Below are 22696 nucleotides of genomic sequence, written 5' to 3'. Positions count from 1 at the left end.
AATCAACTGAGCCACCCAGGAGCCCGAACAGCATTTTAAAGTGAAACTTTCTATCACTACCATAAATGGAAAACCTTTATAGTCTACCATAAACCAACCAGATAAAAATAGGATAAAAAGTCAGTAAATTCTAGCTAGATCCTGTTGCCTGCAATGTTAGATTCTCTACAATTAAAGTGAGGAATAAGGACTTTTTTTCACAAGTGATTTATTGAGGGAGGAATCTTGATGAAGGGGGAGGGAAACAGAAGCTAAGCAAAGGTGTGGGTTCAGCTGAAGGCTAGCCTCAGCCTGCTCCTGTGGTGAGGTCTGGAACATGAATGGTACCTCGCACTTGAACCATCTTGACATATGAACGCTTTTGTCTCCTGCGTTAGTCAGTCATTGCCTGCAGAGTGTCCTGGGGTGGGGGGCGGTGGTAGAATCTCTCACCTATTTCCAGGTGAGGCCATGCCCAAGAGATGGCTGTAGCTGTGAAGTCTTAACAGCCAACACTCACAACAGCTGGGAAGTGAGTGTGTCAACTGGATAGAGAGGTCTGAGCAGGCCAACAGTATCTATTACACCAGCCAAAAGCTTAGACCTGAGGTCTTTAGAGGTTAAAGACCTATTGGCACCAAAAAGAGACCTTCTCCATAATGCAATCAGATGATTGGAAAGTGAATTGAAAAGAGACAAGCTTGGGGCGCCTGAGTGGCTCAGTCGCTTAAGCGTCTGACTTCGGCTCAGGTCATGATATCGCAGTTCGTGAGTTTGAGCCCAAAATGGGGCTCTCTGCTGTCAGCGCAGAGCCCACTTCAGATCCTCTGTCCCACTCTCTCTGCCCCTCCCCCACTCTCTGCCACTCCCCACTCTTTCTCATGCATGGTCTCTCTCAAAAAATAAACATTAAAAAGAAAAGAAAAAAAAAAGACAATCTTTCTCAGTCCCTAATAAACTGTCGCTTGATGCCCTGCCTGGTCCCCTTGCCACCTTCCTCAGCTCCTGTATCCCACATGGTGTCTGTCACACATTTTGGGACACACTGCTGTATGGCTTCAAATGGGGGTCTAGCCCCCATTCTGCCTGCTTAGCTCCCTTGCTCCCCATTCTGCCTGCTTAGCAACCTTGCTCCTACTCAGTGCTTCCCTGTTTCCTAGCTGGGTCATCTAGTAACCTTGGTTTGTTGGAGAGGCTACTCATTATTTGCTCCCTGCCTTTCTATTGTTCTCAGTATTACAGGAAACTGCATCTCCCAGGTTCCCTTGCTGACTGACTTCCAGATAATTTTTCCCAACAGGAGAAGTTAATGGAAGACTTGAGGCTTGCAGGAGGGGAGAATAGTGGCATTTCTCCCCTCCTCTTCTGCATTAGGGGGCACTTTCAGCAGTGGCTGTGTCTCCGCTCTGTTTCCACCTCTCAAGAGGACAGCCCTTACGTGGCTCCAGTTCCTGCAGGCAAGCCTTCCCCCGCATGTGGCCAGCTCCCACAGGCAGCCCCTGCTCCCGTCGGGCTTCTGCCTGCCAGGACTAGCACTGACTCTGAACTTTCCCTCCTCAGTGGGCAGGGGGAGGAAGAGGCTTCCTGTTGTTGCTAATGCTTTCCTTTACCTTCTCACGTCTTCCATTTTCTCTCTCTCTCTCTCTTTTTTTTTCTTCTTCCATTTTCTGTGTAACCAATTCCTGGTATTAAATTCCCTCTGTTGAAAGATCTAGAGCAGTTTATGGACCCTGACTGATAGGGAGAAGCAGCAAGACAGCAGTGAGCTAACCAAGTATTTACAAAGTTACCAATGATAAATTCTGCACAAATAGGCTGTCAGGATCATTTGGCTATGAAAGTTGCCCAAAGTTAAGGCCCCAGTTTCATCCCTTTGAAAACTCAGATAGAATATAAAGGGAGAAGGAGGAAGAGGCACAATCCACTGTTCACAAGCCTCCAGAAATTCCCTGTGTGTAAAAAGTCCTGGCCTTGACCTTCCTCCATCCCTTACTTCTTCCTCTCAGCTTAGCGCTAGCCCTTCCTGGCTTCCCTGTTTATCAGGACTAACTCCTTTCTGCTGGTTCTTCAAAAACATTTTTATCTGCCCAGTGGGGCCTCTCGTTAACAACCACGGTATAAAGAAACAGAGATCACACAGTGGGACTTAATTTAGAGCCACATAAACAGATGGTTTTAAGAGACCTGATTCCCTCTGTTATTTCCAAATGGTGCCACTAGGGATGTGGAGGCTTGCTCGTGGCTCTTACTTAACAGACGTAGGGGGAATTACCCTCCAGGTGGGAGAGTCAGGGATGGAGATGATGTGTCTTAAGGATTAAGGCCCAGACTGGACCCCTGTGCTTTGCCCCCTCAACTCTTGCCATTTTCCTCTTAGAAATGGCATGATTAGCAAGACGGCCAGAAAGGAGTTCGGGGAGGCAAGCCAAAGAACACAGCAGCCTGGTGCTGAAGCAGCCATGGGTGCTGTGAACACCCTTTTGTTTTGGGCATCTTTGGCTTCACCGTCTCCCTTATTGACAGGGACCCTCCAAGCCTGACACACACGAGGGGCTCCAGAAAGCAGGACCTGTTCCATGCCCTCAGAGTCTTCCCATTTGTGACATATCTTTAAAAAGAAAAAATAACACTGTGTAGGTCTGTCACTGTCTATGGATTTCACCCCCAATTGGGCAAAGACAACCAGATGACATTGGACAGGGATCCCACCAGCAGCCCACCCTCCCTGGGTCTTGGCTTTCTGAAGGGCATGGCTGGTCAGATGAGGGATGGCGGTGAGGGACAGCTACAGTATTGCCCCAGGCAGGACTTAACAAAAGAGAAATGGCAAATATAGGTCCAGGAGTAAGTTTGGGGAACATGAAGAAACAATGGACTAAGGCCGGGTTTCTTCCCTCTTTCTATTTCTGTAAGCGTTCATTGAATACTTACTGGGTATCAGACCACAGTGCTTGGCCCATCTCATGCCTTCGTTCATCTGAACTTCACAGCAGCCCCGGGAGTCAGGTGACCCTCACCAGTGAAGAACTGCAAGGCTCAGAGGGGTAAAGTAGCCTGCCAAGGTCACACAGCCACCTGGGGCTTGTGTTGCAAAAGCAATGTTCAGACTCCTCAATCCTGCAGGCAAAACAAACATCTGGAGAGGCCAGGTCAGCTGCTAGAGAGGCAGAGGGTGGGCCCCAGCCTGGGGACGGTGGAAGTGTGCCAAGGAGAGAGGCCAAAATAGTCAGATGAGAATCGAGGAGAGGGGGCAACTGACCGGGCGTGAGCTCTGCAAAACAGATGATTGCTGCTTTTGGAAGCAACAGCAGTGTTCCCCTTCCATCTGGACCTTTGACCTGGAGGCTGTCCCAGGAAACCCCACTTCTTGTTTACCACGGACCCGGACCTGACGAAGATGAAGCGTCTGCTATCCCCCTGAGGCTTACTGAGTGCTATGGGGGACACAATATCAACAAGTAGGATCTCTGTCCTCAAGCCCACAGGGTAAAGAGAAGAGGGACATGTATCCAGATAGAAATTACCAAGCCATGCCTAACGAGAGTGCGCAAACTGTGTGAGACACAGAAAGGAGGGGAATCAGGGAGGACTTAGAGCAAGTGGTCTTTGAGGTGGACCCAGAAGGTAGGCTGGGCTTGCAATTGTTGGATTGAGAGGAAAAGCTAGCTCAGGCTGAGGAAATAGCCTGAATGCAAAGGTGCTCTGAGTAAAGGGGATGGGAATGGCCAGGACAGGTGAGGCGCCAGATGTGGCTGGAGCATGAGCTGTCAGGGCTGGTGCAGGGAAGATGATCCTGGAAAGGTCATGTGGTAGGTTAGGAAAGGTCTTGCCTGCACCTCCCACATGCCCATTGCCTACCCTCAAAACACTGCTCTAGGGCAGGGCTCAGCCTCCCCAGGTTTCACTTGTGGAAACCAGGGATTGTGGCAATTCTTATGACTTCATACTTCCTTCCTCCTCCATCATTAGCAGGAGGTCTTCCTCAGAGGGCCCCTCTGTCCCCTTGAGGACAACCTATGCCATCCACAAGGTCCGATGACTAAGCATAAAATTGCCATGTCCCCAAGGGAGAAGCCACTCCATGAAGCATGGTAAAGGGAAAGGGGCACCAGATAGGGAGACAGGATATCTGGATTCCAGTGTGAACTCTGTCACTGACTGTGTGACCTTGGACTCCAGTGTAAACTCTTGTCACCAACGGTGTGACCTTGGGCTCTAGTCTGAACTCTGTCACCAGCAGTGTGACCTTGGGCAAGTCACTTCCTCCCTCTGGGTCTTGGTTTCCTTATATCTAAAGTGAGGAACTGGACTAAAGATTTAGCAACTCTTGGTATCCTTGAGTAGTTACCTGCAGCCCAGGGACACAGAGGGACAGCATGGAAGGGGCATGCATTCATTCTGTGGAATTGTAGGAAATGTCTGAACATAAGAGACTCCATTTGAAGCTCCGTTTTCTTTCCCAACTGATGAACTCTCGAAACGGGCCAGAAGTAGCAATTGTCTTGCAAGACAGTTGCTCATAAAATTTCAACAGGGCAACTGGCAATCGAACCATAAGGGGACAGTAAAGTTAATTAATGCATACCAGGGACAGTTTCATTTGATAGCACTGGTAAAATAATCAATAAGATTAATCAGAAGTGGCTCAGCCGCTCAACACCAAATTCACAGGGGTTTTTTTTGTTGTTGTTTTTCCATTTCTTTATCTGAATCATATAATGACTCCTTCCTTCTCTCTCATAAAATGCCCTATGTGAACCAGACACTTTCCTGGTTATCCTAGAAACTGTGCTCCTCAAACAGCAATTCTGGGATCCCAAATAAAGGCCTTTGTTCCTTTTTAGTTTCTCCTAATTTTCTCGGTTGATAATTTTTAGGTTGTTGTTTTTTGTTTTTGTTTTTGCTTTTGCTTTTGCTTTGTTTTGTTTTTGAGTGTTGACTAGGCAGCATGCCTTACACCAAGGATGTGGATATAAAGTGCGTAAATTCAGGTCCCTGACATCCAGTGATGGAGAAAAACAAGTGAGATGCAGGGGGCAGAGGTATTGAGAGCAGCAGGCAACTGTCAGCCCTGGAAACTGCTGGGCTCAAAGTTAGACTTGCAAGTGTTCAGGAGAGCAACACGAAAGAAACATAGCTTGTGCAGCCATGTGAAGGATGGGTATGTTCTGCCAGCTGGACAGGACAGCAAGGGCCTACCAAGCAGGAGACAATGTGTGGACAAAAGCAGGAAGGCAGGTGACAGTGTGTGGCATCCAGACAAGCACAGCAGTGAAGAGGGAGCAGAGTGAGGAGGGCCCAGGAGAGAGATGTGGGGCTGGCTGGAGGGCTCAGCAGGGCCTCAGGACCAGGGAAGGAGTGGCATGCTTAGGGCTGCCTGCTGGAACCGTTACTCTGGTCAGTGTCTGGTGGAGGCTGACTGATGTCCAAAGTGGATCCATGTAGATCTCTGAACAGGCCCCCTGCCCTCCCCTGGGGTCCTCACCTCCTCATAAGTGATCAGGCAGCGGTGACTCACCACAGACTGCTTCCTACTTGGGACATCAAAAAGGACAACAGGGCTTCCTCCTTTCTGTGGAAATTACAGAGGGCCTCAATAAGCGAAGGGTGAAGGAAACGAGGACACACATTCTCCCAAGCTGCAGCCTGAGTGCACACAACATTAAAACTGTTATCTGAGCCAAAGAGAATGAAAATTCGGGCAGGATGAATTCAGGACTCAAGGCCATCTCCCAGGGCCCACTCCTCTAGGCCAGGCATGTAGTAAACATCCAATAAATATTTTATTTTGTGTATATGCATTATTCCCACCAATAAGGCTTGGCAGCTTTATGAGGGTAAAACAGTATCTTTGCTATCTTTTATAGTCCCCACAACCTTTGGCTGCCTGCTTTGAAGTTACCCATAAAGGGTTCCAAGCCATCTGAGCTACTTCCTTTTGGGTGACTTTGACAAGCTACTCACGCTCTCTGACTCTGAAGACTAGGCAAGATCATGCCAGACCAGAAAAGATTATCAAGGGTGCATCTGTGAAGTGACTCCCACTCTTAGGCCCTCCATGGAGATTATTGCTGCTGTGATCTTGAATGGATGAGGAAGTAAGATACTTCCTCACTCTGGCCCTTGGTTTCTTCACCTGTAAACAGAGCCACTCAACTAGTTCTGCTTGCTTCTGCTTGGAACATCTCAGTGACCAAGGCTGTCGTAGACTCTAAGTCTAAGGTTCTCTCTTGACCAGCAAGAGAGCAGATGCAGGATTAAAAGCAAGAGATGGCTAATGTCCAGGAAAAGACAAGAGCCCCAATTAAGGGTCTTTGCTCCATTTTTATGAGGATCAGAAGGCTTACAAACATGGTGATAGACGTGCACAAAGAAACAATGAAACTGTAAACATTAACTCATGGACGTGAGGGAAAGAGGATCTTGAAGATATTCGGGTTTAGGGGTTTGGGTTAATACAAAACAAAGTCCTGGTGTCAGGCGGATGGGCAGATGGTTGTTAACAGCAGACAGGAAGCGCCGTGTCTGTTTATCTTAGCTAGCCTGGGGGATAGGACAGATAGAGCTCGTAACCTCAGAGTTAATAAGGCACCTTTTCTTTTGCTAATCAGCTCTGCTCTGGGCAGCTTCACCTGCAGCACAGGGGTCTATACCCCTATTAACCTGTTTACCTAATTTGGTCCCTCCTTCCTATGAAAGCAGCTTTCTGCTATAGTGCTAAATTGGCGGGCGCTTTTGCCCTGAATACCTAATCTTGCTTACCTCATATACATTTGTATTGGGGGCCTTTGCCCGCCCCTCTATTCTGGGGGACTTAGCCCCCTTCTCTATCCTTATTCGCCTAATCTTGTTTACCCAAACTTGGGTGTGAGCATCCTATGACTTTGTAATTGTTTATACCTTGTTAAACCATTGGTGCAAGCCCAGGGAATTTCTAAGCTTATCCCCACACAGGGCTCTCTGCAAGAGGAATCTGCTCGCTATGAGCCTCCCAAGTAATTCTCTTGCCCTAGGACCTATGGAAATGCTAGAAACATAGTGGACTTCAGTTCTTCAACTCTAAGACCTGGAGCAAGATTTCATGGATCCTTCCATGGAGGGGCCTCAAGGGCAACACAGGAGCCTCTTAATTTCAGTACAAAATGCTTTAAGAGTATATTTTCTAGGAGGAAGGTCCATATAAAATGCCTTGTTAATTCACAAATCAGTCTACAATTCAAAAGCATCCCTGAGGATTGGACTGAGCTTCCACTACTCAGCACAATGTAGATTTATAGAGCGAAATGTATGAACATTTGTGAATTGATATCATCACCTAGCTGTGTGTTTTGTCCAGGTTGTGAAGCAAATTAAAGTAACTATTCAACTTCATGGCAAACACCCAATAATTTTGAGATTACAACATCCTATTGTTTATTGAGTTATATGCGAATTCCCATACTCCCCCCCCCCACCCACCCATACTTCCCTGGAGCATAGACCCTACAAAGGCTGGTGGGTATAAACTGCTTTTTAAAATATAAGGTTGGGAGATGCCTGGGTGGTGCAGTCAGTTGAACAACCAACCCTCGATCTTGATTTGGGTCATGATCTCGTTGTTCACAGGATCGAGCCCATGTCTAGCTCTGCCTTGACAGCGTAGAGCCTGTTTGGGATTCTTTCTCTCCCTCTCTGCCCTCCCCCCACCCACCCCCCGCTTGCACTTGTGTTCTTTCTCTTTCTCTCTCAAAATAAATAAGTTAACAGATAAATAAATAAATAAATAAATAAATAAAGTTGGGGTGTCTGGGTGGCTCATTCAGTTAAGTGTCTGACTCATGATTTTGGCACAGGTCATGATCTCACTGTTGTGAGAGTGAGCCTGGAGTCAGGCTCCAAGCTGGATGTGGAACCTGCTTAAGATTCTCTCTCTCCCTCTCTCTCTACCCATCTCCTGCTCATATCCCCTCTCAAAAAAACAAAAACAAAACAAAACAAAAACAGTAGGCTCAGTAGAAAGAGCATGCAACTCTTGATCTCAGGGTTGTGAGTTCAAACCCCACATTGGGTGGGTACAAAGATTACTAAAAAAAAAAAAAAACTTATAAAACACAAAGTAATAAAATTAGTTTTGTTTGGAGCATCTTTGAGACTCTCCTAGAACTCTTAAAAGCTGTTTATGCTTTTTAGAGCCTGTGTCAAGATCTTACAGCCAGGACCTTTCTAAAATCAAAAGATCCTTTAGAACTTTAGTGGGTCTGGGTGACTTTAGAAGAAAGGGCAAAGAATCGCTCTATCCATGAAACATCAAAATTCTCTACTCAGCTCCACTTCAGCCTTTATGGATTGATTGCATCATACAATTTAGTACTTCTTTATTGAATAGGGTTTTTTTAAGTTTTATATTATTAAGATAATATTTCTCATGTGGTAATAAGTTGAATAGCTCAGAATCACTGATAACAACAGTCTCCATTCCCACTCCTGCCTACATCAGAAGCAATGCCCTTAACTACTAGTGACTTCAGTTTTCAGGTGGTTAACACCACCTTAGGGGACATCTACTGACTCATGCCGTGAAACACATGACTGTCCCTCACTCCCTCTACCTCCCCTCCACTGGGCTTCTCAGTGTTAAACTGTTCCAGTGTTACTTTTATTCTGTCTATTGGTTACCTTGGTACACTTATTTTTAATGGTTGTTTATCTATCTATTTATTTATTTATTTATTTATAGATCACAAGTAGGGGAAGAGCAGAGAGAAAGAGAGAGAATCCCTAGCAGGCTCTGCACTGTCAGAAGAGCTTGATGCAGGGCTTGATCTCATGAATCATGAGATCATGTCCTGAGCCTAGATCAAGAGTTGGATGTTCAATCGGCTGAGCCACCAAGTCTCCGCAGTTACCTTGGTAAATTTAAATATTCAGGACTTTTTTTATTTATTACTTTTTAAAAAATTACGTCTTAAGATAAAGATATCAGCACTCTTCACCATTTTTTCCATTCTCCTTCTCCTACCTTCCATACTTCTTCTTTTGTCTGGTACACTTAAACAGGAAGAAAAAAACAATCACATGTGAGGTAAGCACACACATTATGAGTACAGTGGGGTAATTTTTCATAAACCAAGTACTGTGTAACCAGAACCCAATCAGACACGACAAATATTCTTTGTGGTACCAGAAGAGTCTAAAGGTGCCCCAAACAAATCAAGTTTTCATACATGTTTTTATTTATTTTTTTAATATGAAATTTATTGTCAAATTGGTTTCCATACAACACCCAGTGCTCATCTCAACAGGTGCCCTTCTCAATCCTCATCACCCACTTTCCCCTCCCTCCTACTCCCCATCAACCCTCAGTTTATTCTCAGTTTTTAAGAGTCTCTTACGGTTTCATACATGTTTTTAAAACCAGTTTATATCCATCAGCATATGTAGGAACTAACTATGAGGTATGACGAATACAGAGGAATTATGAGAACTAGCATAAAATTAGATAAACCATAGGGTTCTAGAATTTAAAAAATCACTGGGATTTGCCATGGAATGGAACATGGTTACCCTAAATTCATTTTGGTTTGCTTCCAGTTTGGACTATAATTTTCCCATACAACCATTTCTCTCCTCTCCCTCTCAGAGTTTCTGACTGGCTTGGGGTTTTTTCCTTGCATGATATGTCTTTATCATATTCTTACATTAAAAAAAAATCTCTACTAAAATCCTCCATTTTTCCAGAAGCCTCTGTCCTGAACCCCTCCATCTTTCTGCTCTGAGCTGAAATGGTTTCCTTTTTGGCAATACTGGGTCTTGCATTCATTGCTTTCCTGAGTTAAAGATACACTGCTTTCTGGGATCCCATTTTCCCCTACTTATTTATTTACATGACCTCAAATAGTTTTCTATGAGAGGGAGCACATGGGAGTTACATTTTCTGAGACCTTGCCTGTTTGGAAAAAGTTTTTTGCTTCACTCTCTTACTGGATAGATGTTTGGCTGGGTATAGAATTCCAGGTTCAAAATGATCTTTTTCCTCATAACTGTGAAAGTATTTATTATGTCCGGAGTTGCTGCTAAGCAGCAGTCTGAAACCAGACCAATTCCTGTTCCATTCCAGCTGACTAGCTTTGACTCTTTGGAAACTTTTGGGACTTTCTATTCCCTTCATATTGTTGCATTTCACTAGGATATATTTTTCATTCACTGTGGGCTCTTTCAATCAAAATTTGGGTCCTTATTCAACTCTTGGAAATTCCCTTCCTTTATTATTTCTTTCTCTCCATTTTTCCCTTGTTTTCTTCTTTCTATTTAGTTCTCTCTCTCTCTCTCACTCGCTCTCATAGTTTGACTCTTTATCAAAGTTTACTTTTTATCCTTCAATAATTCATCTCATTTTGGCAGTAATTTCTCAATCCTTAAAAGCATCCTTATTCTCCAATTGCTCTTCTTGACATCCTCTTCTTGTTTTATTGATGTAATATTGTTTTGAATCTCTCTGAGAGTATGCATTAGATGGTTTTAAAAATAGGGTTTCTTTCTAATCTTTGAGTTGTCTTTTTTTGTTGGTTTGCTTGGGTTTTTAATCTTTGGCTATTCCCTCTCATGCTGCTGCTTGCCTCAGAAGCCTAATAACCCATGACTTTCCCTTCGTATTTAAGAAAGAAAGGTCAGCAGTGGTGGATTCTGCTGTTGGTGGGAGTGATGGGCTATATCCTCTCCAGAGAGAACCTCTTTAGGAGGTAGTTGGGTGTATTAGTTTCCTAGGGCCACCATAACAAAATGCCGCAGACTGGGTGGCTTAAACAACAAATTTCTTTTCTCATAGTTCCAGAGGCTGGAAATCTGAGATCAAGGTGTCAGCAGGATTGGTTTCTCCGGAGGTCTCTCTCCCAAACTTGCAGATGACCATCTTCTCCGTGATTTCACATAGCCTTTTCTCCATGTGTACGTACTCCTGGTATCTCTTCTTCCTCTTCCAAGGACACCCCTCAGTCCTAATGGGACAGGGCCCCACTCCTAGGAATTCACTTAACTCTAATTACCCCCTTAAAGGCCCTATCTCCAAAGATAGTCATATTAGAGGTTAGGGCTCCAACATATGAACTGAGGTGGGGGAGGCACAATTCAGTCCATAAAAGTTGGGCATACATGCTGCTGCAGACTGTCAGATTTTGCTTCAGGGCTAACAGGAAGAAAATCAGCTCTCAGGCAGTTGCGCCCCAAATGTTGAATAAGCAGGTATTTCCTCTGAGACACTGCTGTGTCAGTTAGGAATGTTTTCAGTAATGCTTTTAAAAACACTCAATTAGCAGGGGTTTTATTTTTCCAGGTAGGAAATCTGGAGATAGATAGTCAAGTGCTGCTGCAACAGCTGAGCAAAGTCTTTGAGAATCCAGGCTCTTTCATCTTTGTTCTTTGCTATTTCAGCATTTTGGCTTTTTGTCATCATGATTGCAAGATGGTCCACAGCTCCTGGTGTCCCATACGCACTCAGGACAGGAAGAGTGGGGAGGCGCTGGCACCACCAGGGCTATCCAAGTTATTAGGGAAGCCGAGCATGGCAGAAGCTCTCTAACAGTGTTTCCCTTTGCCCAGATCTGGGCCATAAGCCACAGCTACAAGGGAGGGGGGCCCTGGAAAATAGAGTGTCTGACAATGGAAACAGAAGCAAACATATATCTGTGCTGAGGATGGGCACACAGGCAGCCCCAAACAGAATTGGGGTTTGATGAGGAAGGAAGAAGGGGGAGAATAGTTTTGGGGTAGATAATGAGTTGTGTCTACCATGGACATCCACACCTATACCAGAAGTGCACACACTCCTCTGAGAATCATACACCTTCCTGCAACACCTGCTCAAGCAGAGTTGAGAGGCTTTCCTCTCTGCTCCTGTGGCCCCTGTTGTTGGCATTAATTCACTGGTCTGGAAACTGCTTAGTCACTGTTTTCCCTCAGGACTGTGAGCACCATGCAGGAGGAATTGCATCTGGTCATCTTGGGATTTCCTAGAGCCTGCAAAAAGCCTGATCCAGAATAGGGCCTTTGATACATATTGATGAAGGAAAGGAGGGAGGGAGAGAAGAAGGAGAATGGGAAAAGGGAAGAGGAAGCAAGGCAGAAACCAGTAGCCTTTGTATTCTTCTTCTGGCTCCTGATGACAATGTCTATAGATTTGGGGTTCTAGAGATTTTAGTAGAAGATGATCTAAATTGAACTTCATAGAATCTCAGATATGCAAAGAACACATGGCCTCTTTGGGTTTTCAGTGTCCGATGAACCCAGTGTCCAGGCTAGTCTAGCAAATGAGTTGAGAGCAGTAATTTCACACCTTTGAGGCCCATGTCCCTTCTCCTCCCCAAGATGTGCTTTGGTATAGAGGACCACTGAGTCCTGAAGATGGAAGAAGAGTCACCTGTGGGTGCTCACTGGTCTATAAGGCTGGGTATCTCCTTTCCCCGCCCTCAGGACTAGCAGCCCTTGAAGTATGACTGTGCACCTGGCCTCCACTACTAATACCCATGGCTTTGGCCATGGCGGCCTCTTCATCAGACACAGACCTCTGAGGGTTCACAGCTTTTCTCAGGCTCTCTGCGTCCCTCAATGGGACATAGGTTCCTGAATGCCACGCCTTGGAGAGCCAAGGTATTCTGCCATAAGCTAATAGTTGTGGTTGCCTTTGACACCACAGCCTCGCCATCTCGCCAATGTCATGTTTAAAATGGTGCCAGAGGATAGGGTTCTCCTCAGGGCTGGCAGGCATCCCTAGACTGTGTTCCAGGAAGGAGATCATGACCTGTGTTCTAAGGGTCCCCCATCCCCAACTGGATGAGCCTAAAACTCTTACCTCCTCACTTAAGGGACTTAAAATAGTTTAACTCCAATTGCAGACATGGTTTCTGCAGGGAGAGAAGCCAGCCCACAAATATGGGAACATAAATATTATTTTTAAACATCACGCTGATACAAAACTGATCCACATAAATTTGCAGAGGAGAAATATTTAATATAAATATATAGGGATCTCACGTGGATCCCAAGGCAAGGAGTGAAGCAGAAATGGCAGGATATGACTGTTTCACCATCCCTTACAGTAATTAACACATTTCTCAGTGTCAAATACAGATGCTCAAGAGAGAAACTGATCGCCCAACTTAAGTCCTGACCAGGTACATACATGGCTTCTAGGGGACTACCTATATGACAGAGGACACTGTGGGGGAATAGTTTTTCTAGAAGGAGAAATTGTTTATGGGTGTGGCAGACACCTCTCAAATTGACTACTGTGATGGAGACCCAAATAACTGATGAAAAGGAACTTAGAGTTGTTCTCAGAGCAACACCTCATTAAGTAACAGAATTGTCTAAAAAAAGATGTGTTTGTAGCCAATATTCAGTACAAATATGTGCTTTCCAAATATTTTCTTCATAGGAAGATAAACTGACCTGCCATCTCTTCCATGTTAATTCTTTTGTGAGACATTTATATGTTCTGCCTCTCTTGCACACGAGTCATAAGGTGATAGTGATTCTTAAGTATGACACTAAAAACACAAGCAATGACACAAATAAATTGAGCTTCATTAAAAATATAAATCTTTGGGGGCACCTGGGTGGCTCAGTCGGTTAAGCGTCCGACTTCAGCCAGGTCACGATCTCGCGGTCCGTGAGTTCGAGCCCCGCGTCAGGCTCTGGGCTGATGGCTCAGAGCCTGGAGCCTGTTTCCGATTCTGTGTCTCCCTCTATCTCTGCCCCTCCCCCGTTCATGCTCTGTCTCTCTCTGTCCCAAAAATAAATAAACGTTGAAAAAAAATTTTAAAAATATAAATCTTTGTACATCAAAGGACATTATCAAGAAAGGGAAAACACAACCTAAAGAATGGAAGAAAATATTTGCAAATTATGTATCTGATAAGGGTTTAATATCCACAACATGTAAAAACAAAACAAACCCTCCAGAAACTTAACAACAAAGAGACAAACAACCCAATTCAAAAAGTGAGCAAAGGACTTGAATAGATATTTCTCCAAAGAAGACATACAAATGGCCAAAAAAAGCACATGAAAGGATGCTCAACATCATTAATTATTAGGAAAATGCAAATCAAAACCACTATGAGTTACCACTTCACACCTACCAGAATGGCTATAATTAAAAAACAAAAGCTGAAATAAGTATTGGTGAGAATATGGAGAAATTAGAGCCCTTGTGCATTGTTGATGGGAAAGTAAAATGGTGCAGTCACTGTGGAAAACAGTTTAATATTGCCTCAAAAAGCTAAACTGAATCACCATATGACCCATAAATTCTAGTCTTAGGTAGGTACTCAAAAAAAAAGAAAAGAAAAATGGAAAGAGGGACTCAAAAAGATACTTATACACAATGTTCATTACAGCCTTATTCGCAATAGTCAAAAGGTGGAAATAACCCAAGTGTCCATAAACAGATAAATGGATACATAAAAGTGGCATATCCATACAGTGGGATATTATTTAGCCATCAAAAGGATTGTGTCCAAAATTCTCACACCTGCTTCATCATGGGTGAACCTTGAAAACATGCTAAGTGAAACAAGGCAGATGCAAAAGGACAAATATTATATGATTCCACTCACATGAAATATCTAGAATAGGCAAATTCATAGGGACAGAAAGTACATTAGAAGTTATGAGGATGTGGAGCACCTGGGTGGCTCAGTTGGTTAAGCATCCAACTTCAGCTCAGGTCATGATATCATGGTTTGTGGGTTTGAGCCCAATGTCAGGATCTGTGCTGACAGCTTAGAGCCTGGAACCTGCTTCAGATTGTGTCTCCCTCTCCTGCTCACTCTCTCTCTCTCTCTCTCTCTCTCTCAAAAATAAATAAAAATTTAAGAATTCTTTAAAAAAAAACGAAGTCATGAGGATGAGGAGAATGGTTTTTTCCTCAGTGTTTACAGAGTTTCTGTTTGTGGTAATGCAGAAGTTTTTGGAAACAGATAGTGGTGATGGCTGCACAATGTTGTGAATGGAATTAATGCCATTTAAAAATGGTTAAAATGACATCTTTTATCTTGTATATTTTTCACCATACACACAAGAAAAGTCATGAGGATGATGGATGAGAATTCTCAGCACTATTTTGTGCAGAACTGCCTTGAACCCCTAAACATGGGAGCCAGGTCTGCTGGCATGACTGTACCATTAACTCTGTTTGCTTCCTTTGTGAGAAAAAAAGAAGAAAAAAATGTAAAGAGAAGGAAGAAGGGACATTGTTATCTGTACCCTCTCTCATCTTAATTGGAATGGGGAAATATCATACTGTAATTACCATGACATATCATTGAAAGATATGGCAAGTGGGGTTAGTGCATGGCAGTGTTCTCCTTTAAGACATGTGGATGCTATTTTTTGTTTATCTCTGGTTGAAAATGAGAGCTGCACCCAGATATATCAGCTAATGTGTATGTCCACATCTAAGGACGTATACATTATGTTTGGGTGGTTGAATTCCCTGGATGGAAGGAAACTCACCATATGACAACTAGAGTTGATAGACAATGAGATTCATGTCTGCTGAATGTTGAAGATACCATTACTATGTTCTTATAAAATGATTAAGTTTGACCCAGCAATTCCAATCCTAGTTATGTACCAAAGAGAAATGAAAATGTACATCTGTACAAAAACTTATATACATTCATAGCAGCATTATTCATAGTAACCAGAAAGTGAAACAACCAAATATCCACCAACTAATGAATGGGTAAATAAAATGTGGCATAGCCACACTATGGAATCTTGCTCAACAATAAAAAGGAATGAGGTACTGATACTTGCTACACTTTTTATGAACCAAAACACTATGCTAGTGAATGAAGTCAAACACAAAATAGCATATATTGTAGGATTCCATTCATGTGAAATGTCCAGAACAGGCATATCCAGAGAGACAAAAAATAAATTCATGGTTGCCTGGAGTTAGACGGATGGGGGAGTAAGGCAGTGACTACTACTGGGTATGGAGTTTCTTTTGGTGATAATAAAATTGTTTTGACAAATGGATTGCAAAGATCATTGCACAATTCTGTGAGTAGACTGAAAACCATTGAACTGTTGAAACAGGTGAGTTATATTGAACCATTGAATATAATAGGGAGGCAGACAAAGGATAAAAAAAATCAAAACCATTGAAACAGGTGAGTTATATGGTATGTGAATAATATCTCAACAAGACTGTTAAACAAACATACAAACAAACAAACAGAAGTGATCTTGGCTGACTGGCCATGAGGACTAAGGGAAAGGAAGAGGTCCAAGGGTATTTCTGAGTCTATTCAACTTCACATATAATTCCCTATGGGTTATACAATGTCCTAGTTTTTAAAAAGTTGTTATTAGCATATCATTCCTAAGATGAAAACATATGCATTGAATTAAACAGAACCAAAAACCTAAATTACAAAAACTGCATGTAGTTTAAAACCAATGATTAGAGCTTTATTGAGATACAATTCACATGCTGTACATTTCACCCATTTAGAGAGGTGCAACCATCACCACAATCCATTTTAGAATATCTTAGTTACCTCCCAAAAGAAACCCTATACTCTTTGGCAATCACGCCTCAGTCCCCTTACCTTCCCCCAGCCCTAGGTCAGCACCAATCTTTCGGTCTGTGTATATTTGCCTAGTCTGAACATTTTGCATTCAGTGGAATCATATAATACCTGGTCTTGTGTGATTGGCTTCTTTGCTTAGCATGATGTTTTCAAGGTTCATCATGTGTGTATAGTAATTTGTTTCTTTGTATTGATGAATAATACTCCACTGTACAGATATACCACATTTTATTTATCCATGTATCAGTTGATGGACATCTGGGTTGTTTTCACTTTTGGGCTAGGATGAATAAGGCTGCTCTGAACATTAGTGTACAAGTGTACACTTGTACAAGTGTACAAGTATACAAGTTTATTTATTTATTTATTGTATATATGTAGGACTGGAATTCCTGGTCATAGGTACTCCCCTTTTGAGGCACTACTAGACTGTTTTCCAAAGTGGCTATACCATTTCACACTCCTACCAGCAGTGTGGGAGGGCTCCAATTTCTCTACATCCTGGCCAACACTTGTTATTTTCTTTTTAAGATTTTATTTTTACAGAGTCTCTATACCCAATGTGGGGCTTAAACTCATAACCCCAAGATCAAGAGTCACCTGCTCTACCAACTGAGCCAGTGAGGCACCCCTGTCAACACTTATTATCTCTCTTTTTTTGTGTTTGAAAGCCATCCAGTGGGTTCGAAGTGGTATCTCACGATGGTTTTGATGTATGTTTCCCTGATGGCTAACAATGCTGAGCATCTTTTTGTGTGTTCAGTTGACATTTGAATTCTCTCTCTTGATTCCTGTGCCTTTCCTTGGCTTGTTTAGACACTTGTCATCTCTTCCCTGCCTGATTTGCATGCCTCCTAACTGGTCTTTCCATCTTGCATTCCACTCCTTAAAATGCAGTCAGAGACCCTATCACTTTTTCTTTTAATTTTTTTAAGTTTTATTTATTTTTGAGAGAGAGAGAGAGAGACAGAGACAGAATGTGAGTGGGGGAGAAACAGAGAGAGAGAGACACACACAGAATCCGAAGCAGGCTCTAGGCTCTGAGCTGTCAGCACAGAGCCCGATGAGGGGCTCGAACCCACAAACCGTGAGATCATGACCTGAGCTGAAGTCAGACACTTAACTGGCTGAGCCACCCAGGCGCCCGGACCCTATCACTTTCTGCCTAAAATCATGAATGACTCCCGATTGTCCACAGAACAGAACCCACACTGCTGAGTGTGGCATTCAAGGCCCTCCACACTATTTCCAACCTATCTTTCTATGTCCCATCCCTCTCTGTTTCCTCCTGGGAAACTGTGCTATGCCTTTGCCCATGCTGTTCCCTGTGCTTGTCATCCCTTTCCTGAAATGTCCACCTGGTCAGCACCTACTTGCTTACTTACCCTTTAAAACTTGGCTCAAATATCAACCTCTGCATGGATCCTGACAGGACCCGCAGGTCGCTGCACAACTCAAAGGGATGCCGTTCTCATTGTAATCTATGTCAGGGGTCAGCCAAGTAGAGCCCTGGGGTCAAATCCAGTCCACCACCTGTTTTCGTATAGTGCGTGAACTAAGAATGATGCTTGATGTTTTTTAGTGGTTGAAAATAATTGAAAAGTAGAATATTTCATGACTTGATTTCAGTGCTCATAAATAAAGTTTGACTAGAATGCAGCCATGCTTATTTGTTTACATATTGTCTATTGCTGCATTTGTGCTACAACAGCAGAGTTGAGTAATTGCATCAGAGACTGTGTGGCCCACAAAGTATAAAATATTTACTATCCAGCCCTTTACAGAAAAAGTTTGCCAAACCCTAGTCTGTGTGAATGGCACCCCAGAGTTAGGCAGTGTGCAACCTGTGTGGATGTGCTCCAATAGCCCTGTGCCCAGGCTTCCCTGCAACTGTCTTTATACCTCCACCCTAATATCTATCACATGGTGTAATACTTTGTTTTCTTCTCCTGTAGACGCTGTGCTCCAAAAACTGAGTCTGGCTCTCTGAGTCTTTCACCTTTGTATCCCCTGAGTGTAGCCAGGGTCTGGCACAGAGAAGGACCTCCATCAGTGTCTGTGCCACTGCATTGTATTAAAGCTTTCCCAGACACTGAAGGTGAACTAATAAAACACTGAATGGTTCAGGATTAATGTAACTCATAAAAATAATAGCAGCGAGGCGCCTGGGTGGCTCAGGTCGGTTCAGCGTCAGACTTTGGCTCAGGTCATGATCTCACGGTTCTTGGGTTGGAGCACGGCATTGGGCTCTGTGCTGACAGCTTGGAGCCTGGAGCCTGCTTCATATTCTGTGTTTCCCTCTCTCTCTGCCCCTCCCCCTTCACACTCTCTCTCTGTCTCTCAAAAAAGAATAAATGTTAAAAAATAATAATAAAAATTTTTTTTAAATCATAGTAGCATGCTGGCAAAACTCTAGCTGCGTTGTTTCTGACTTTTAAAAACATTCGCACACCAGTATACTGTGTGAGTTGAGCCTCTTGTCTCCTGGAGAAGCACTGCCTGGTGTATTTCATTGAATTGAAATACATTTCATTGAATAGAATATATGGTCGGTGTTGGTGCTGGGGTGTTGGAGAGGCTACAGCACCCCTATCCGGCTGGAGATAGCCCAGGCCGCACAGAGTTGAGAGTCAAGCCACTGGAACATGGTTCCAACTAGGGTAGGTTAAGGTCGGGAGGTTTGCCTGGCGAAATCACAGAGATCTGGGTGAAGAGGAGGCCTGGGCGGTAGAGTAAGAACCCTAAGTTGCTACACTCACAAACTATTTGTGGAATGCAGGGGAAAGGCGCCAGCCCATGCTTTTGTGCTGTGTACCTTGGAGAGATGGCCTCTGGCCTCCCTTGTCTCATTCGGTCCCTGAGAAAACTGATTTCTAAGGGCACAGCCCCAGAGAGGAGAGGCCGCTTGTTCATCATTGTGCTTGCATCTGGCCGGCCCAGGCCTCAGCACCGCCCAGCCCGTGCCTCTCTGTCTCCTGTAGGCTCCAGGAAATCACCAAGTCCCTGCTTTCAGCGAGGGCCTTCCACAGGCCTTCCTTTGTTACTCTCAGTTTCTCTTTAGCTGTCTGAAGAGTCCTACCCTCCCAACATGAATTAGAAGGCCTTTCAAGAACTTTCCTGTGTCTCCACCATCCACGTCCTCCTTCAGTCTCTGCTCCCATCCCTCACCACATGTCTGCAGCCAGCCCAACAGAACTGTAAAATAATAGCTAAGATTTACCATGTGCTTACCATGTACACTGTCTCATTTATATCCCATGAACTGGGTGCAGTCATCAGTCCTGTTTTATAGATGAAGGAATTGAGCACAGAGAGGTTAAATAACTTGCCTAGGGTCACACAGCCTGTAGGAAGTAGAGTTGGAATTAGAACTCAATGTAACTTGAGAAATCTTAAGGGCCTAACCAGTATGTTTGTCATCTCTTGCAGATGCCGTTTCTGTTCAAGTGTTTCAGTGGGCTATCCTTTGTCTGCCTCCCTATCTTTACACTTGCATTTCCCTTTTCCTAATGTGCCCTCCACCTTGCCTAACTCTACTCACTCTTCAGATCTCAGCTAAAATACCACCTCCTCTGGGAAGCCTTCCCTGATTCCCTGGTTGGTTTGCTGCCCAGCTGGTTGGTGCTATCCCATAGCACCCTCTGATCTCCTCCTTGTCCTTAACTGACATAGCTGTTTATAGGCCTGCCTTCCCCACCCAAACTGTAGGCTCTATGAAGCCAGGGAGCATGTTTGTTGTGTGAACAGTGACCCAAACTAGGCACTTCATATGTATTTGTTGGGTGAACAAATTTAGCAGTGAACTTCTCAGCAAAACCTTTACTGTGGGTCAGCCTGAAGGTAAAACTCAAATCACATTTTCAGGCTACTTGTATGATCTACATGTTGGGGGGGGGGGTGGCGGGCGGAGGGAGGAGAAAGAAAGAGACAGAGAGCTGGAGTCAGCCATTGCTGGCGGCATTCACAGCCCTGCTTTCCTTCACCTCCATAAATCACCAAGAATTAGTTGTATTAAATTTGTATGTTTTTAGCCCTGATCAAAACCACTGGCCCTCACCTTCAACAATGCAGCCATTCCAAGAGTCGTTCCATCCAGGCCAGAGCCAATAAGCAGCCCAGGGACGCACTGGCGGTCACGCCACCTTGCAGCAGGTGGAGCAAGGGCTTTTGACTCAACTTCAGGTGAGGAGTGAGGTAAGGACAGTGGGGCCACATGGCATCACTTGTGTAAAAAGGAGGGGCCTCCACATGGCTTGGTTCCCAGAAACAAACATGCCCTGGGAGACTGCAGGACAGGAGTGAAAGTATTCCTTTTTCCTTTGACATGGGAAAAAAAAAATCCCTTTGAAATGTTGGAATTTCACTTAGGTTTTTACTATGGGCATGTGTTGTCTGTTTAAAAATAACCAGAATGTTGATTTTTACAATAAAAGTATGTAGTCATAATACTTGCAAAGTTCCTAACTCAGGGATCCTGCCCTCGGAGACTGTGAGGAGGTGGCCCTGGCTGCTGGCCCTGAGCACATTCAGCGGGTTTGGCTAACTGGGCAGCTCAGCCTCACAGCCTCCCCACTCCTGACACTGCAGTTCCTGCACCTTCTTAGAATGGCAGACTCTCTCAACTTTCTCCCCAGTGACTCACAGAGGGTGTTTCCCAGGCCCTGGTTGTCTGCTGGCAACCCCAGGCATTTTAGGGAAGGATACACCACGTTCAGGTCCCAGGTCTGGCCAGTTTAGACCACCTTGGTAAGAGCCCAAATGGAAACATGGGGATTAGGAGGGACTCTTGCTTTCTAGAGCTTCTTCTTTTTTTCCTTTCTTTTTTATTGTTTTTAAAACTTTCTGTATTATTTGAATGTGTACAATGTGTACGTGTTAACTTTTGCAAAGAGAAACATTTGAAGGCATAAACAGTGTGTGGTGAACTCGTGGTTGCAACCAGTCCCGGTTGCAACCAGTCTGCTGAGGACCAATCCTGTGTCCTGTGGGAGAGGCCCTGGCCCTAAAGATGAGTAGGGAGCTGCCTGCATCCAGAGGGCTTGCTTTTGATTCAGAAGCACAGCCAGGTTAGAACCAGTGCCTTAGGCAAGAGGGACCACTGACCACGGTGAGTTTTCAGTGAGGCAGGAGAGTACCGTTCGTGGTCTGCTCGTGGTAAGCTTCTTTAAATTTCTTATAAGCATTCCAGACTGATTTTTCCCATTCCATGATGAGTGCCACCTCCCACCCTCCCTGTCTTTACCATCCCAATAAATAAATGAATTCACTGGATGCTCAAGCAGGACACATAGGTGTATTTATCCTTTTCTCTCCCCTCCCAGTGACGAGTCCTTTGGATTTCCTCTCCAGAAAGTATTTCCAGTTCAGTCTCTGCTCTCTACACTCAAGCCCAGACCACTCCCCTCTCCCATCACTGCTACAGCCTCTCACTGGTCCCCTGACTCCACTCTTGCCCCTCTGCCCCTCTTAATCCCTCTCAAACTTAGCTGCCAGAGTGCTCTTCCTCAGATCCAGTTAGTTACTCACTTGTCTCAACTCTCTGATGGCTCCCCAACACACATAAAATAAAATAGAAACTCTTTGCAGGATATCCCAGCATTGTCCCAGAACTCACTGCCTGCTCTTTCCCCCACATGCATTCCACCCTCCACATGGACATTTATTGGCAATTTTGTGGATGGATTTTCATGCAATTTCATGTCTTTGCATGTGCTTATTCTCCTAGGATCTGGATTTCTTCACAGTAATCTGTTCCTTTGCTCTCCCCAACCCTCTCCCAAAATTATATCCACTTGATCCTATCTATACTTACTAACAACAACAACAACAAAAAGTCAATATTTGATTTCCGCATCAAACCCTCCCCTTCTCCTTGATCAATCGATTAGGTCCACTTAAACTTGATAAATCACCTGGCTGACTTTTTTTTTTAATTTTTAAATTTTAAATATTTAAAAGCATTGGTTTCAGGAACAGAACCCAGTGATTCATCACTTACATACAACACCCAGTGCTCATCCCAGCAAGTGCCCTCCTTAATGCCCATCACCCATTTAGCCCATCCCCCTTCCCACCTCTCCTCCAGCAACCCTTAGTTTGTTCTCTGTATTTAAGAATTTCTTATGGTTTGCCTCCTTCTC

The 22696-nt window shown here is 44.1% G+C and overlaps 1 long non-coding RNA gene across 1 annotated transcript in view; it reads right to left on the bottom strand.

The window, feature by feature from the left end:
- The window catches only part of LOC124511300 (uncharacterized), a 35233-nt gene that overhangs the window by 6403 nt on the left and 6134 nt on the right, over nt 1-22696 (bottom strand). The window contains exon 2 of the long non-coding RNA XR_006961860.1: nt 2911-5551. This is a non-coding gene — a long non-coding RNA (uncharacterized LOC124511300). The remainder of the gene's footprint in view (nt 1-2910; nt 5552-22696) is intronic.

The sequence above is a fragment of the Lynx rufus genome, unplaced genomic scaffold (assembly GCF_022079265.1).
Source record: "Lynx rufus isolate CCGP_SWC_20201006 ecotype Redwood Valley unplaced genomic scaffold, mLynRuf1.p SCAF_16, whole genome shotgun sequence".
Taxonomy (NCBI): Eukaryota; Metazoa; Chordata; class Mammalia; order Carnivora; family Felidae; genus Lynx; species Lynx rufus.
Note: the sequence above shows the minus strand (reverse complement) of the source record. Positions and strands in the feature narration are given on the sequence as shown.